This window comes from Notothenia rossii, assembly GCF_949606895.1.
Source record: "Notothenia rossii genome assembly, chromosome: 11".
NCBI lineage: Eukaryota > Metazoa > Chordata > Actinopteri > Perciformes > Nototheniidae > Notothenia > Notothenia rossii.
In genome coordinates, this window is record NC_136910.1 from 27,549,190 (window position 1) to 27,566,183 (window position 16,994).

A 16,994-nucleotide genomic window follows, 5' to 3' on the forward strand; every position below is an offset into this window, starting at 1 on the left:
GTGTATGGGAGAAGGAATATGCTGTGGAGAGAGCTGCTGGGGTGGATGTGTTGGATGGAGTAAGCTGACAGGCAGTTCCACAGGCCCCCTGAAACCAGATGTTGGATCTCAGTGGAGCATGTGGGATAGACGAGAGCAGGCCGGTTATATCGATTAGGAGATACACGGGGCCAGTGATAATTGCGAGCAGACACATGAACAGGAATGGAGAAAATACACATGATTATAGCATGAGGGGCTGGAAAACCAAAGAAAATAAAATAAAACACCAGCGATACTTAGCTCAATTAAAGTAGGATTTGCCTCCTCTTTACCTCCCTCGTGACTCCCGCAGGACTCCAATGTCTTTGTCAGTCTTACTCCCGCAGGACTCCAATGTCTTTGTCAGTCTGGCTGATGGTGAAACTGACGCTCCAGGAAAGAGCTACCTAAGATGGACACCTGATTGCTGAGTTCTCACAGCTCTAATTAGTTAACTCTTCTCAGCTGATGGGCGCCAGCAGGGTGTCCCTGCCTATTGTAATGCAGGGTTGAGGCGTGTGACCCACTGAGACCTGTGTAACAGGTTCAGTTGAGCAGATCTGAGATTTAAAATCTCTCAAAAATTGCTGTTTTAGCTACAATAACTACAGAACAATTATACAGAGTAGAATAAATGAAACAGAGAAGTCTATTTAAACAAGAATATAACTTACAATGATTGCTGAGTCAATAGGTAGTGTCCTCACCCGGTCTAAGATGCATACAAACGCATAAAAACCTTCATAACTAACAAGGGGACGGGTAATAACCGGAAAAGCATGACATGGGACTGACACTGTTGGACTCGGTTCTAGTTTGACTTCTACCAGAAATAAAATGAAGTACTTTTACTGTGTACTTTGTGAGCAATCCTCTGTCAAAGTCCCCTCCTGAGTAGGCCTACATAATGCATGTTTTTCTGCTATCTTTGATGAATGATAACAAATATAATTTTACCATTAGTTCTTAATGAAATTGACACTGTTTGACTTTGTATTAGTAAGCCTACTACTTACAATACATTGAAGTACTTTTACTGTGTATTTTTTGAGAAATACTCTGTCAAAGTCCCCTGCTTAGAACAAAATCAAGCCACTTCTGCTAAGTTTGATGAGGGAATTATTTTTTGTTGCCATTAGTTCTTCGTCAGATTGATCCTGTTGGACTCAGTACTAGTGAAACTACCCCCACAAGTACTATGAAGTACTTACTGTGTACTTTTCCAGTACTCCTCTGTCAATGTCCCCTCCTGAGAACAAGAATGCATGTTTCTCTGCTATTTTGAATAAGTGTTAAAAAAAAACTTTCTTCATGAGACTGATATTGTTGGACAGAGTATTTTAAGAGGATGGTAGACTTGATATCAGCAATACTTCCAGTCATTACTCCGGCAGCAGCATTTTACCCCTTGGAAAGTCTTTAGAGTCTGGCCTGGATAGCTGGTCCCAACTCCTTCGGCACACTGACATACTCTGTCACTCTTGTTGGTCTCTTATGATGCTGCTGTCTCTTAAAATATGATTATTTCTCTGCTCCAGCTCATTCCTCGCGGATTATTCCATCAGTCAATAGAGCTTCAAAAAATGTGTCCAATTCAACAAGATGTTTTTTTGTGAGTGAAGGCCAGAGCTACATTACATTGTTTGATTGTTTAATTACAAGGTGAGAGAAAATAAATCCACATCCTCCTTTGAAACCTATTTGATTTCCTTTTTCATGTTATACTTATACTTACTTGCATTAGAACATGTGCATGTTGAACTACATGCTGATATATCTTCCCCAGCCTCAAGGAAATGCATTAAAAATAAATGGATTCATAATTTTAAAAGATTGATAAAAATGTATAAATTAATAATGTTATGTACAAACATTTCAAATTTAAATATAAAATGAAAAAAAAGTTTACTTTTGAAATGATTTCTCACAAAGACCTTTCTAAATTAGAGTAAATCATTAAAAAAAGTTTTAGTCAATAAACGTTTTTCTGCCTAAAATAGTTGAAATTGAACGTAAACTATAAGTCTATACGGCGCTGCCGCTGCGGTCTTTTCCATATTAAAATGGAGGATAAATTAATCATCGCTGTAGGAAATGTCCCGGTCCTTTACGACTGCTCTCTGTTCACCTACCGGGACCTAAACCGGAGGAACCAGGCATTGAGGGAGGTGGCAGAGACAGTAGGTGAAACTGGTAGGTTTTCACCTGTTTGGGGAGTTTATATCCAGTTTACTTCGTTTTAACATTGAATGGACAGGCTTTGTATGCCGGGGGCGGGCGGGAGATTCCTGGGAGATTCCTGATTGGTTGTTGGTCGCCTTGGGCGCGTGAAATCGCCAAGCTTCTGACACGCCCAGCATCAAGATTCTTTTCATGCCTGTGTGTGGACGGGCCGTTACGGTACATCTACACTACAGGCATCAAAAAATGCTTTCAACGCTTCGCCCATTCACTTGAATGGGGTGACGTAGAAGATTTTGAATCTTCGCCGAACTGCATTGTGGGGAGCATGGCATGGCTTTGCAAGCATCACGAGCATCTATCGGCATCAAAAGTTGAACAATGTTCAACTTTTGAGGCGCGATGCTTGGCATCAGCCAATCAAATTCCGTTTATGCAAATCCCGCCAGTGCAAGCTCAGCCAATCAAACCGCGTGCAAGCTGGGAGAGCCAGACCGCAGTTCATTTCCTCATATTCCAAACGAGATATTACGGTAGCAAATCACCCGGTTCTTTACGACCGGAACTATTTACCGGGATACAAACCGGAGGAACCAGGCATGGAGGGAGGTGGCAGAGACAGTGGGTGAAACTAGGGCTGGGCGATATATCGAGTTTACACGATACATCGTGGATTGCACTCCATGCGATGTCGTAAATAACCACATCGTGAACATCGAGTATTATGTTGTCAAATCAATTTCCCGCCGCGGCCAAAATGAGCTTTCCTTTCTCCCTCATAGACACAGTCATACACACGCAGGCACACACGCAGGCCCCGTCTAACTTGCACACAAACATTACACACATGCACAGTGACAGAGAGCAGGGCTCGACATTATAAATGGCCCGCTGGCTCGGAAGCACTATTTAGACACCCCGGGCCAGCATAACGTACTTTCCACTTGCCCGCTTGGGCCACTAAAAATATTGCTTAAAAAAAAAAAAATTGTCCAGTGGTATAGGTACTTTGACAAGCAATTTTGTTAAATTGTTTCGTTTATTAACGCTACAACATAGCGTTTCGTGAGGCGGTTGTCGTTGTTGGGTGAAAGGCAAACGGGAGCCTGCTCGCGCTGTCTCCGCAGCAGCTGTTTGCTGCAGAGCCAGCGCGAGCAGGCTCCCGTTTGCCCGTGAGCGCCGGGCAAAAAACTATCTTCAAATAAAAGAAAGTCACCGGAGGAGTTAAAGGAGGGTGACAGGTAGCATGAGAAGAAGAGGGAGAGAAAGTTTCAGCCAGCTTGATCGATGGAGTTGGCTTCTAGTGGTGCAGCGACGCGTCCTAAAACCCTTTTATAATCTATCGATTAGATTTATGATTCGAAAATTATAAAAGTAGGGTAGACATGTGGACATTATCCGGCTGAAAAAAACGTGCATTTATCAAACAGGTTTGTTTTCCACAGGCCTTATTTCCAGCTATTTTCCAAAACCCTGTGGAGAAATCCCATTGCTTTTTTGTCGAGGGAACCAGCAGCTTCCTTCCTGGTTTAGGACGCGTCACTGCACCTCTCAATATGATGCCAATATAAACAAGGTCTTCTGTCGGCTCTGTACATCAATGCCGACCTATGCTGACAAGTAAGTGAAGAGTAGAAAATATAAAAGGTATTGGCTATAGGGAAATGTCCCAGCAGTTTAGGAGAATGAAGGTTATAATCTAATCTAATACATAGCCATTACATGTCTAATTCCTGATAATGACAGGAAGACAGAAAGCGCATTATACTAATAATAATAATAATACTACTCATAATAATAGCAGACATTTTTGAACAATGACCACAATATCATTATTTTCATAAACCAAATATGAACAATTGAGGAAAATGAGGAAGAACTGATGATTCAAATGTTGTAGTACAAGTAGTAATGTAGTTAGTGCATAAATTACTATTGCAACAAATGTGTTAATTTTCTTCATTATTAGTCGATTTTTTTTAATGCAGACATATGTTGCAGGGACTACTAGAATCATCATACTGGCGTGACTGTAAACATCAGGTTTTTTTTTTTTTAGAGGACATTTCAGAATATCGCGATATATATCGTAAATCGCGATATAGTCAGTAAATATCGCGATATCATTTTGAGACCATATCGCCCAGCCCTAGGTGAAACTGATAGTTTTTTCACCTGTTTGGAGAGTTTATATCCAGTTTACTTCGTTTTAACATTGCTATTGCTTTGTATGTCGGGGGCGGGAGATTCATGTGATTGGTTGCTCGCAAAAAATCGCCAAGCTTCAGACACACCCAGCTTCAAGATTTTTTTATGCCTGTAGTGTAGATGGGCCGTTAGGCTAGCAACTCACAGCAGCAGTATGCCTATTGTCATTAGTGGCGTGAACATTACCACAAAACTATAGGCATATATATTATAGCTCATAATAGGTAATGTCAAAGCTATGAACTGCATTTTTGTTGTTTAGCTGCAATATAGGCTATATGTAACATCTAACATTTACAAAAGTCACCTCTAATAGTTACCTTATTTAGGACTAGATGCCGTTTGCATGGTGGAGAGCAGCAAGGTGATGAAGGGACCTTTAAAGACAGCGCCACTGCAGCGCATGCGCACTTCTTATTTCATAATGACTTTTTATCTCATTATTTCGACTTTCTTATCTCATAATTATGACTTTTTATCTCATTATTATGACTTTTTATCTCATAATTTCGACCTTCTTATCTCATAATTATGACTTTTTATCTCATTATTTCAACTTTCTTATCTCATAATTATGACTTTTTATCTCATTATTATGACTTTTTCTCTCATAATTATGACATTTTATCTCATTATTATGACTTTTTATCTCATAATTTCGAATTTTTTATCTCATAATTATGACTTTTCATGGGGATTTTATTTTTTTCAAGTGGCGGAAATGAGCTTCCATACTTTTTGACCATGATAAGAAAAACGCCTTGTATTTCAATTTTGGTTTTTCAATTTTCAAACGAAAATCAAATATCCAGTCGTTATTTGTTTTTGAATTTCCATTTGTGAAAAGAAAATCCAATGACCAAAACATACACTGACCGACCAGTCACATACCCTGTTTGCACCCTCCTGTGCAGCAGGCGGCGGTATAACCCGGTGTCGGTACCAGATGTGTTCTGGGTACCATATGTGTTCGGGGGCCGTCTCTTACCAATGACGTCACGCATTGTACGCATTCCGATTGGCTGTACGGTAATTTACCCAGGGGTGCTTGGGGGCAAATCACATCTACAGATCATGACGAACCGAATTGAATTATTCCTATGCTCCTAGCGTGTGAAAATGTTTGTGAAAAACATGTTAAAAAAACATGAAAACGGAGCAATGGCTGTACGGCAAGTCAAGAGGACCATCATACACGGTCAAATTCCGAACATTATAACATAGCCTACACTTCATTCTTTACTTTGTCCGTTATTATATGTAGAAGATGAACTACCTCTCTGAAAAGTCCCAATGTGTTCATTTTGATGGGCTGTCTTCTGAGTGGTTAAACATCACTAATGATTTTCTGACTTCTGACTGCTTTGGATATATAATGACACCACAATAATGTTTTACTATCACAGTGCACTGAGATTTGTGACAAACTGTAAAGCACTTACGCATCACTGTACACTGTAAACCAAGGCGGTTTTGCCATCACTTACTGTACTGAGGCTCAGTCACTGGTACATTTTCATTTACAAAGCCATGTTGGATAAAGTACCATCTTATATCTGCTCCCTGATCTCTCTGCAAATTGAAAGTACTTACTGCCTGAGATCTCATGCTGTGGTTTTATTAAATGTGCCAAGTGCTAGGACTGTCTTAGGGAAGAAAGCTTTTAGATGTGCAGCTCCACTAACTTGGAACAGTCTGCAAAAAGAATGTAAAATTACCAAGCTGGTACCACTACATGTTTTTAAAGCTCGGTTGGATGCTCCACAGTCAGATGCTGTTGGTACCTGTACATGTGGATAGATATGTAAATTGTAATCCCTTTTTTTTTTTGCTGTATGATGTCCTTTTGTTGTTCTGTTGTTTATGTTTTTATGTCTTCATGTGGAACCTACTGCTGCAGGTCTCCCTTGAAAAATAGATCATTGATCTCAATGGGATTTTACCTGGATAAATAAAGGTTTTGAATTGAATGTCGAGCATTAACTGCAAGTCACTCAAATGCATAAACTGGAGAATAATTATGTTACAAGTGTTACAGAAAACATAATATCCAAGTGTAACAAACATCCAGTATTAACCTTACTGTTTTTTACTAACAGTAACCAACTAATAATTTTCATAAAGTGCATATGTATTCCAAAATCACAATATATATATATATATATATATATATATATATATATATATATATATATATATATATATATATATATGTAATAAAACATAATGCACAATGGTACACAATATCCAAACTCTTTAGGCACTGGTCAGAGGCATTCATGTAAAGCAGATCACCAGAATCCAATACTGGTAAAAACGTTGCAGAGATCAAATGTTTCCTTTTCTGAAAGGAGAAACCTAATTTTAAAACAACATTTTCAGTGTGTGACTTGAAAGATAAGTTCTGATCAATAATAAAACCTAGATTTGTGTATGTAATGACCCTTCAATGTCAATGTCAGTCCCTTGAACAGTACAAATGTTGGGGAGAAAAGAAGTTAACTTTTTGCCATTTGAGAATATCATGAGTTTGGAGTTGTCTGCATTTAATACTAACTTGAGTTGAGATAAACGGGATGGAATAACATCAAAGGCAGACTGGAGGAAATCAAGACTTTGCTCTATAGAAGAGGATGAACAATAAATAACAGTATCATCTGCATAAAAATGGAAAGCAGCATTTGAAAAATTATTAGAGATTATTTACATACAGTATATGCGGAAATTATTGGTCCTAATATGGAACCTTGGCGCACACCCTTTCAAATCAAATTAATCAAATCAAGTTTTATCTATATAGCACATTTATAAACGATTTTTGGTCGAGCCAAAGTGCTGTACAAATAATAAAAATACCCTACAGTAGAGACACTTTACAGCTAATACAACAGCAGTTTGTTCAGAATATCAATATGAGAAGAAAACGACACCCTCTGTCCTTAGACCCTCACATCGTACAAGGAAAAACTTCCAGAGAAAACCGACAGTTTAAAGGGGAAAATGGGAGAAAGTTCGGGGAGAGCAACAGAGGAGGGATCCCTCTCCCAGGTAGGACAGACGTGCAATAGATGCCGTGTGTAAATCGAAGAGATAATACATTTACATAGGTAGACCGAATGTTAGGAAATGCATGTGTCTATAATAAGAGGATGAATCCACGAAGATGTCAACAATCCTGTGGGAGCCTTCAGGGAGGCAGCACGACGAGACCCAGGCAGGACCGAAGAGACAGGTTCAGCCACGACCCGAAGTCCACGACTTAATCCAGAACTCAGGATAGAGGATCCAGGATGCGGGACCACAGCAAGAGGATCAGCCTCGACTCAAGATCCCGGCGTCGATATAGACACAAAAGAAGAAAAACTTGGCTGGGTTAATCGGAACATGAGAATACACAGATACAGACAGACAGAAGGAAGAACAAGCACTCCCTTTGGAGTGATTTTTTTAAATATTGAAGTTAAATGCATCAATCTGGTGCACTTTGAGAGCAAAATGAAGAGATATATGGATACCTCTCAACATCCATATGAAAAAACTGTAAACAGATTTACTTTATCTTTATGGATTCGATTGTGGACTTGATTGTGATTGCTGCACATTATCCCTTACTTAATAAATACTTTTTTTGATAATCTATTATATAGAAAAGTATATCATATTGATATATAATATATAATTTATTGATAATATATAATATAATCAAATATAACAATCAAAACGAAATAAGTAGTATTAAGTATTAGGGCAAGGAAAATATTGTACATGTGAAGTAGTTGTATGTATTGATTTAAATTGACATGCATCCGCAAAGAAAAATAGTCCGTTGTTACTGTTTGGTTTGAACTAACGTACCAACGGCACTGAACATATTACATATTACCTACCATATTACGTTATATACTTCTGACCTTCGATTTCTCTTATTCTTCTCCTCATTCATCTTTGTTTTTCTTCAAGTTTGTATTGTATTTCTTCAAGTTTTTATCTTGTTAGTCGAATGCACTTAAGCGTCAGCTAAATGCAATGTAATGTAATGATAAAAAAAACCCTCTGCTCTAGTCTAGACAGCGTGGGTAAATTACCGTACAGCCAATCACGATGCGTGACGTCATTGACGTCGTACGTCGTGACGTCACTGGTAAGAGACGGACCCCGAACACATATGGTACCCCGAACACATCTGGTACCGACACCGGCCGCGTCTATCGTTATAGAGAGCCGCAGTGACGCGTCGTAAAACCCGGAAGTAAGTTAGCATTTTTAGCACTTCCGGTTCCTTCCTCAAAAAGCAATGCATTTTTTCCATAGGGTTTTGGAAAATAGCTCGAAATAAGGTCTGTGGTTGACACAAATTTAAGAGGTAATTGACGTTTTGTTCTACGACATTAAATACATCAGCAGTGACCCCACTGGGGATTTTTGAAGAGTTTACGTGTCTGAAAAACGATGGTTGTTACCGAATGGCTGAATAGGACTACAGAAATTGTCGAGGCCGTTGTACGTCATTACGCCGAACACGTAAACACTCCCGCTAAGCTTGTTTTCCCCTGTGTTCTGCTTAAAAGCAAGTACCTGCCTATCTTTAGTATCTGTATATCTATATCTGACCATTAGAATCTGTATTTTTGAAATTGTCGTTTTTAACACCGTAGTTTTACAAATGATATAATAATTAATTACCAGTGTTTTCCAATTTTACTCGGCAGTTCGTTTCGTTGGCTAACGTTAGCTAAAGCTAGCGCTACTAGTTAGCTACGCAATGTTTTGTTGCTTTGCTCCGGGTTGCAGCCACAGGTCTTCGCATGAAACGTGCTTGTTCTATCGTTTCCCGGCCAATGTTTTCCAAAGGAGAGTCTGGATTCGTGCCATGAGGTAAGCTGACGTTACATTTTTGTCCATGTCACGGTGAAATGTAAATAATGGGTAGTGACTGTATCGCCGTTATAGAGATGGCGCTGCTGAAAAGACCGCAACACAAGTAAAGATAATGAATACATCCTATTAAAACCTGTGTGGCTTATATGATAAGTCTTATTAGTACAAGCAGCATAACGTTTCACCATGTAACTAAAGATTGTAGTCAGGGAAATCAGTTTGCCATATTGAACTAATAACAAATCACCTCTGGCTGGCAGAGAACTCTCTGCTCCATAGCTTCTCTTGGACGTAAAATCACATGTACATTTTACATTTATATTCAATTTAATATTCCATCCCTCACATACTTTTTTATATATAATAACTTATTTTGTTTTTCTTGTTATGCTGCTGCAACACAAACATTTCCCAAATTGGGATCAATACAGTAATATCTTATCTTAATTAATTAAGAAATATAACTATTATAATTAGTGTAGCAGCTGAAACCTATTTTCAATATGGATTAATCTACCATTTATTTCTTTAGTTCAATTTTCATCTATAAAAATGTCAAAATAGTGAAAATGTTCACGAGACTTATCAAAGTGCAAGGTTATATCTTTAGATGTTTTGTTTTAGCCTATGTACTGTATGTCTTAATGCTCTTACAGTATATGTGACGGTGTGACTTCCATGAAACTATATTTTATATCTTCCCAACAGACGAGCTGACAGAAAACCTAACACTCTAACAACCACAACATTGCAAAGGCGAGTAAATGTAAATTAAAAACAATTCACAATTTTATTATTTCTTCTTGTTTCTTGCAGTGAGGTGAAGCTGACCTTGCACTTGGTGCCAGTAAGGATGTTCCTGACGCAGGCTGAATGTTTCTCCTTCCTTACTGACAAAGAAGCCCTTGATTGGCAATGCTTCACTAATTGTCATTTCCCTGGCTCCGTAGGGACACTTTACCTCCAGCACAGCGGAAGACCCTACCAGACCATCTGGAGATGCCCCCAACATTCCTGATTGGGAGAGCCACAAATCTGACTCATGGACCTGCATCTGAGTTGCAGTGGTGAATGCCCTGACGCCCTCACATTCATTCATAGTCCCCCACTGTACAGACAAAACACCATCAAGGGCCTGTTGTTGCCTTAGCACCCTGGCAATAAAGGAAGCAGTCACACGCTTTGACCTCAGGACAGCTCCAAAGTTGCTGGCAGTCAACCTTCCTTTCCTGAACAAATGCCAGTTTTGGCTGGTTCGCTGACCGGTGGTAGCCACCTGAATTGCCCTCTGTTGCTCTTCAGACAATGCCATGCTTGCCACAATTGCCTCAGGTCCCTGATGCCCAACAGATTTGATAATTTCAGGAACAGTAAGTGTTTCCAAGCTGTAGTGTTCCTCTTCTGGCTCGGGGGAGAGAAGCCAAGAAATTCCTGAGAACCTGCCCCCGAGTCTGTCCCTCAGCCAGTCACGATCTTCGGAGGTAGGCTCTCTTGTCAGCGGGTTAAATGAGTTATTGGTTTCAACAGTCACATTAAAACAGTTACTAAATCAGCTTACTATCACCTAAAGAACATATCTAGGATTAAAAGACTAAAGTCACAGCAGGATTTGGAAAAACGTGTCCATGCTTTTATCTTCAGTAGACTGGACTACTGCAATGGTGTCTTCACAGGTCTCACTAAAAAATCTATTAGAAAGCTGCAGCTGATTCAGAACACCGCTGCTCGAGTCCTCACTAACACTAAGAAAGTGGATCACATCGCTCCTGTTCTGAAGTCTTTACACTGGCTTCCTGTGTGTCAAAGAATAGATTTCAAAATACTGCTGCTGTTTATAAAGCACTGAATGGTTTAGGACCAAAATGCATTTCTGACCTCCTGCTAAATGATGAACCATCCAGATCTCTCAGGTCTTCAGGGACTGGTCAGCTTTCTGTCCCCAGAGTCAGAACTAAACATGGTAACGCAGCGTACAGTTATTATGCTCCAAATATCTGGAACAAACTCCCAGAAACCTGCAGGTCCGCTGCAACTTACTACTTTTAAATCCAGGCTGAAGACTTTTCTTTTTGTCGCTGCTCTTAATTGAACTATTAATATCTTAGACTGCACTGTAACTTTTATCCATGTATTTTTTCTTTTAATGTTTATTTTATTAGCTTTTCTTTTTAATGACTGATTTTAAATGCCATTTTCTTAATTTCTTTCATTTTTTGTAAAGCACTTTGAATTGCCTTGTGTTGAAAAGTGCTATATAAATAAACTTGCCTTGCCTAATAAAGATTTCATGTGACACATAAAATTGATTTGTTGATGGGAATTAATGTGAATAAATTAACTCGGTCTTAAAAGGTTAACGGTACTCTTGCTATCACTACTCACCGACACTATAAACCTTGTCCCTCATGCTAGCCCTGACAACACCGGTAAGCACACCTTCATCTAGGCTGCACTGTAACGTGTCCTGACTTGTCGTGGTTCTCTCCTCTATCTACATTCTTCTTGTCATCTTTGTAAAACAATATCAGACTGGTAATTGACACAGCCATGACTTCTAGTTAAATTCACTGTGGCTAAAATGAAAAGCTTTGTTAAAATATGCAAGCACGCGAAAGTCAAATTCAGCTTTATTGTCAAAAATGTTACATCTGTTATACATCCAGAAATATCGAAATATCGTTTCCCACAGTGTGACATGTATACATAAAACAAAAAGGGCCTAGATAAACGTGGTATACATTAAACAAAACGGGCCGAGATAACCGGGGTATACAGTTTAAAATGTTAATATATTTAAAGTTTTCAAAGTGCAGTTTCAGTGCAAGTCAGTTGAAATGATCTTAAATTGGCGTGACGTTGAAGTCGTGCGACCCTGCTGCTGTACTGGCTTGTAGTTCGTTTATAGCATAACGTTAGCATTTTGCTTCTGCCGACTAGATTTATTATTCAAAAATTATAAAAGTAGGGTTGACATGTGGATATTATCCGGCTGAACAAAACGTGATCCATCTCTTAAATATGTGTCAACCACAGACCTTATTTCGAGCTATTTTCCAAAATCCTATGGAGAAATTGCATTGCGTTTTAGACGAAGGAACCGGAAGAAGTTTACTTCCGGGTTTAAGGACGCGTCACTGCGGCTCTCTATTCCAACCCAGTTTAGATTTAACCACGCCCACTTCCGCATTACGCAAGAATTTAGCTTTAGTCATAGACTTCATCTTCGGCAGTTATAGCCATAGCGGTCGCGGTAAAGCAGGAATAGTTGTTTTTTGTCTTACTGGTGTTTTATCATCTCAGCTGGTGTAAGTATTAGCATTATTTAATGATACTATTATATATATATATAGGCCTACACACATTTATTCATTTATAAACATATATATAAACACACACCTATATGTACTCACACATGTATTTATTCATTTATACACACAGATGTTTACTGGTGTTTTATCATCTCAGCTGGTGTAAGTATTAGCATTATTTAATGATACTATTTTATATATATATATTGGCCTACACACATTTATTCATTTATAAACATATATATATATAAACACACACTTATATGTACTCACACATGTATTTATTCATTTATACACACAGATGTTTTCTGGTGTTTTATCATCTCAGCTGGTGTAAGTATTAGCATTATTTAATGATACTATTTTATATATGTATAGGCCTACACACATTTATTCATTTATAAACATATATATATATTAATGTTAAAATAGACATTTATAACATATTATAAAAGTCTATAAAATATTAAATAAACGTTATCATGTTACATGACAAACAAAAAAACGAAACATTATAGGCTATATATACAGATGTTTGCTAATGTATCCCTCTTATATCCATCAGGAATTCATATTAAATGATGAATTAACATTACCTCAGCACTGCATAAGTGTGGTCGTCAGTCATATTGACAAAGATATTGTATATTATGCATACAGTCTATGATATTATGCAGCGTTTATAAGGACGGTATTTTGCTTATCAGATTCATTGTCAGATTCAGATTTCGCGGGTGTGCCGTATCTACGTAGAGCTACGTCAATCCTTGCGTAATGCGGAAGTGGGCGTGGTTAAATCTAAACTGGGTTGGAATAGAGAGGCGAAGTCCCTCCCCTTCCGGGAGCCTCCATGGGACCCCGGAAGCGGAAAATTATACATTGAATTCAATGGAGAGAGAAAACGTATCTTTTGATCCCGTTTGAATTGTGCCACGAATGACACATATGATGTTTGTCAATTTAAAAGAACATTTTGCAAGTCAAAAAAATTAAAATGTGTCGTAAAACTGTGAAGTAACACATTTTTTTATGTTAAGCCGCTCAGTGAACTACATGTCTCTGGTCCCGCACAATACGCGTCACCAACACAAAGATGACCGTCACGTTGGAACATTTCACCTCATTCTTTCAGAATGAGAATACAAGTATAAAACGAGGTGCAAATCACTACAAGTCTGGGCCCGTTGAGAGCTGTACATACACGAAAGGGGAGTTAGTCGGTTCTGTAAGAGCCAGCATGCGGGACCGGCTTTACAAGGTTTCGGTGAGTAACATGAGTGCAATGTTTAACGTTAATGTCAGTCAATAAGGAGGAGAATGAAAAAGAAGATGATGAACCACAGACCCGGCATATAATGACTGCAGTGTGCAGGGCTGTGTTAATTTATGTTACTGTTATCAATAGCATTAGTTGACTGAGAAAACCGTCAAGAAAAAAAGTTTAGCGATGTTACGAGTCGACTAGCATAATATGAACCACGGCTGTGATTGACAACCTGGACAGCCAGTCAGAAGCTAGAATGCCAACCTAGAGAGCCAATCAGAACCTAGAACGGGTGTACTGTATACGGGTGTGTATGCTGTGGATAACATTAGTGTTCACAAGAACAAGGTATACTCCCGTGTTTTGTTTTAGTTGCTCTTCAGATTGAAGCGGCCAGTTTTATATCGACTATATGTGTGATCTCCTTTTTACATCTCGTTGTGTCATTTGAGTTTATTTGCTGTGTGTAGATTCAAGGATTTTGGTTATCTTGTCAATTTGTTTGGTTATCTAGGCACAGCTGTGTGTGACTCCCTCTGGTACACTGGTATGTGTTTTCCTAATGTAGAGAGCATTGATTAATTCATAAACTACACACTGAGTCTAGATCCTGACCAAATCCTTTTTTGTTGATCAAATGTTTTTCAAAAATGTAATACACATTTAAAAAAAAATACAATGTACAATCACAACCAATACAACACAAATTACAAAAACTTCAGAAAAAACAAACAATAACAACAATCAGACAAGAGGACAAAACAATGGAAAAATAAACCCTCCCACCCCCAGATCTGGACCATCCTTGTATTGCTCATTCAATCTATTATAGCATGTTAACAAACATGGTACTTACTTTATTTGTACAGATCTACATGGGAGAGGATGGCGCGATGCAGAGCGCTGTCTGTGGTTGTGCACGGGGGATGTACAAATGCAGCCACGCTGCAGCATTGGCAATATTTGCCATGTGGCAGATCAGCTCCACAGAAGTTGAGTGCCAGTGGAGGAAGCCTGGCACTTCAAAAGTAGTCCAGCCGGTGTCTCAACTCTACCAACAGCAAGAGGAGACATACAACCCACTGGCCAGAGACATCGCCACTGAGGAAGTAGACTGGTTTAGGTCTGCACTGAGGGGCGCAGCGTGGCATGGCATGGCTTTTGTCACCTGAGCCAGAGCTGCAGCCTCAACATCAGGCCATTTTCAACGTGCCGGAGCTGGTGAAGGAGCATGGGGGTCGGGGGCTTGAGGCAATTCTTGCCTCAATGCGACTGAGCAGAGACCATTAAGCTGCCATCCAGACAGCCACCGTAGGACAGCAGACAAATCCTCAGTGGCAGTTACACAGGCAGGGCAGGTTGACAGCCAGCAATTTTGGTGCTGTGCTGAGGTCGGGACTTTCATCCACTCCATGCGCGTCCCTCATGAAGAGGGTGCTTGGGGGGTACAATTTAGACGGAGTCATGGCTGTCAACTGGGGAGTTGTAAACGAGGTGTGTTTGGCCTTTTAAGTGTGACACATATGTAGTGATAAATGCTTCACCTGACCACTGTTCCTAAATAAAAAAAGTTTTCTGCATCGTCAGTCATTTTTTCCAAATAATTACCAATATTTCACAAATTCTTCATGTCAACTTAAGAGCACAGCTTTGTGTCAGCTTTGCTTGGTTCATCTTACTGGGGGGCAGCTACATGGATGTCGGTGCAGTCCACAATCATTTTGCAGTTGAAGGCAGAATGAATTTATTATTGACTCAGAATGAAGCACAACTTCATGTCATACAATACATTGACTTTATTTGTAATTGTGTAAAAAAATTAAGCATTTATTAGCAAGCAGGACCTGCAGGAACAGAGAACGGTGATGGATGGAGCTGGGAAGAGAGAAGAATAAAGAAAACAGATCAACTTTATTATCGGATATTAATTCAATTTCAAAACAAGTTGCCGCTCCTACAGTTTTCTAGTATGTAAAGATGATTTCACATGACCTATGCAAAATATCACACTCAATACATGTGTCTCTCTGGGGGGTGCATTGTGCCTTTGATGTATATAAATAATATACCATAACCAAATACTATTACGTACAGTGGAAATCAGGTTGCCAGAGCAGGTCAGTGTGCATGTTCCTCAGGGTCTCAGCAGTTACAGGTGAGGTAAAGACAATAAGAGAAAAAGGTCAGTAACAACACTTTAAAGTAACAACACTGAATAATTATCTATTTTTTCAGTAATCACTCAACTACTGTCTTTCCAACAAACAGCTTGACTCACCCTCACTGTCATCACAATGACACATGTCCAGAAGAATGTCATGCAAAGCTCCCTGCCTGCCTGCCTTCCTTCGACTCTCCCTGAACTGCTTCCTTAGCACCCGGTGGAGGGCGCAGTAGGCTACTCTTCAAATGTTTCACGAAATACTTACCATGATGACTACTCTTACTGTTTAACATTTTGGTGTACTTCATGTAATAAAATAATAACTTCATGGTAAGGCTACTAAAAATGACAAGGCTAAGTAATGTAATGCTAACTAACGTGCTCGCTACTCGTCGCTACTAGCTAGGTAGCTAACTTGACTATGTTCCATGCACAACATGTATATTACCTATGATATTACCTGATATGTCTGATCCAGCGACTCCTGGTCCTTTCATAAGACGGGAAGCGATAGAACGAGCAAGTGGTATGATCACTTTTGTGATTACAACATGGTACAAAAGCACACAGGCATCTTGTAAAAGTGAATTTATTGGAACAATCTCTTATATTTATTGGAGGGAATAAATCAGTTATGAAATCTTCTTTTTCGCTTTAATTACGAGTCGCAACCACTTGGAGCATTATCGCCTGTGACATCACATGCGCGACCCAGAATGGGATTTGGGATTTGTAGTCTTTGTAGTCGCATATTTTTCATAGTCTTATATTTCAACAGTTTTACGACAAAATGTGACTTTTTTGACATGGAAATGATTGTTTAAGATTGACAAACATCATATGTGTAGTTCGTGGCACAATTCAAACGGGATCAAAAGATACGTTTTCTCTCTCCATTGAATTCAATGTATAATTTTTCGCTTCCGGGGTCCCATGGACCGGAAGTAGATGGGCGTGACTTCGCCTCTCT

General features: G+C 39.2%; 1 long non-coding RNA gene across 1 annotated transcript; it reads right to left on the reverse strand.

Annotated features, from left to right (window-relative positions):
* Positions 1–11,434: 11,434 nt before the first annotated feature.
* On the reverse strand, positions 11,435–16,993 carry LOC307023985. Its single transcript, XR_013803810.1, has 2 exons — positions 15,953–16,993; positions 11,435–15,735 (listed from the first exon to the last, which is right to left on the reverse strand). It is a non-coding gene; the product is annotated as an uncharacterized lncRNA (long non-coding RNA).
* Position 16,994: the final 1 nt, after the last annotated feature.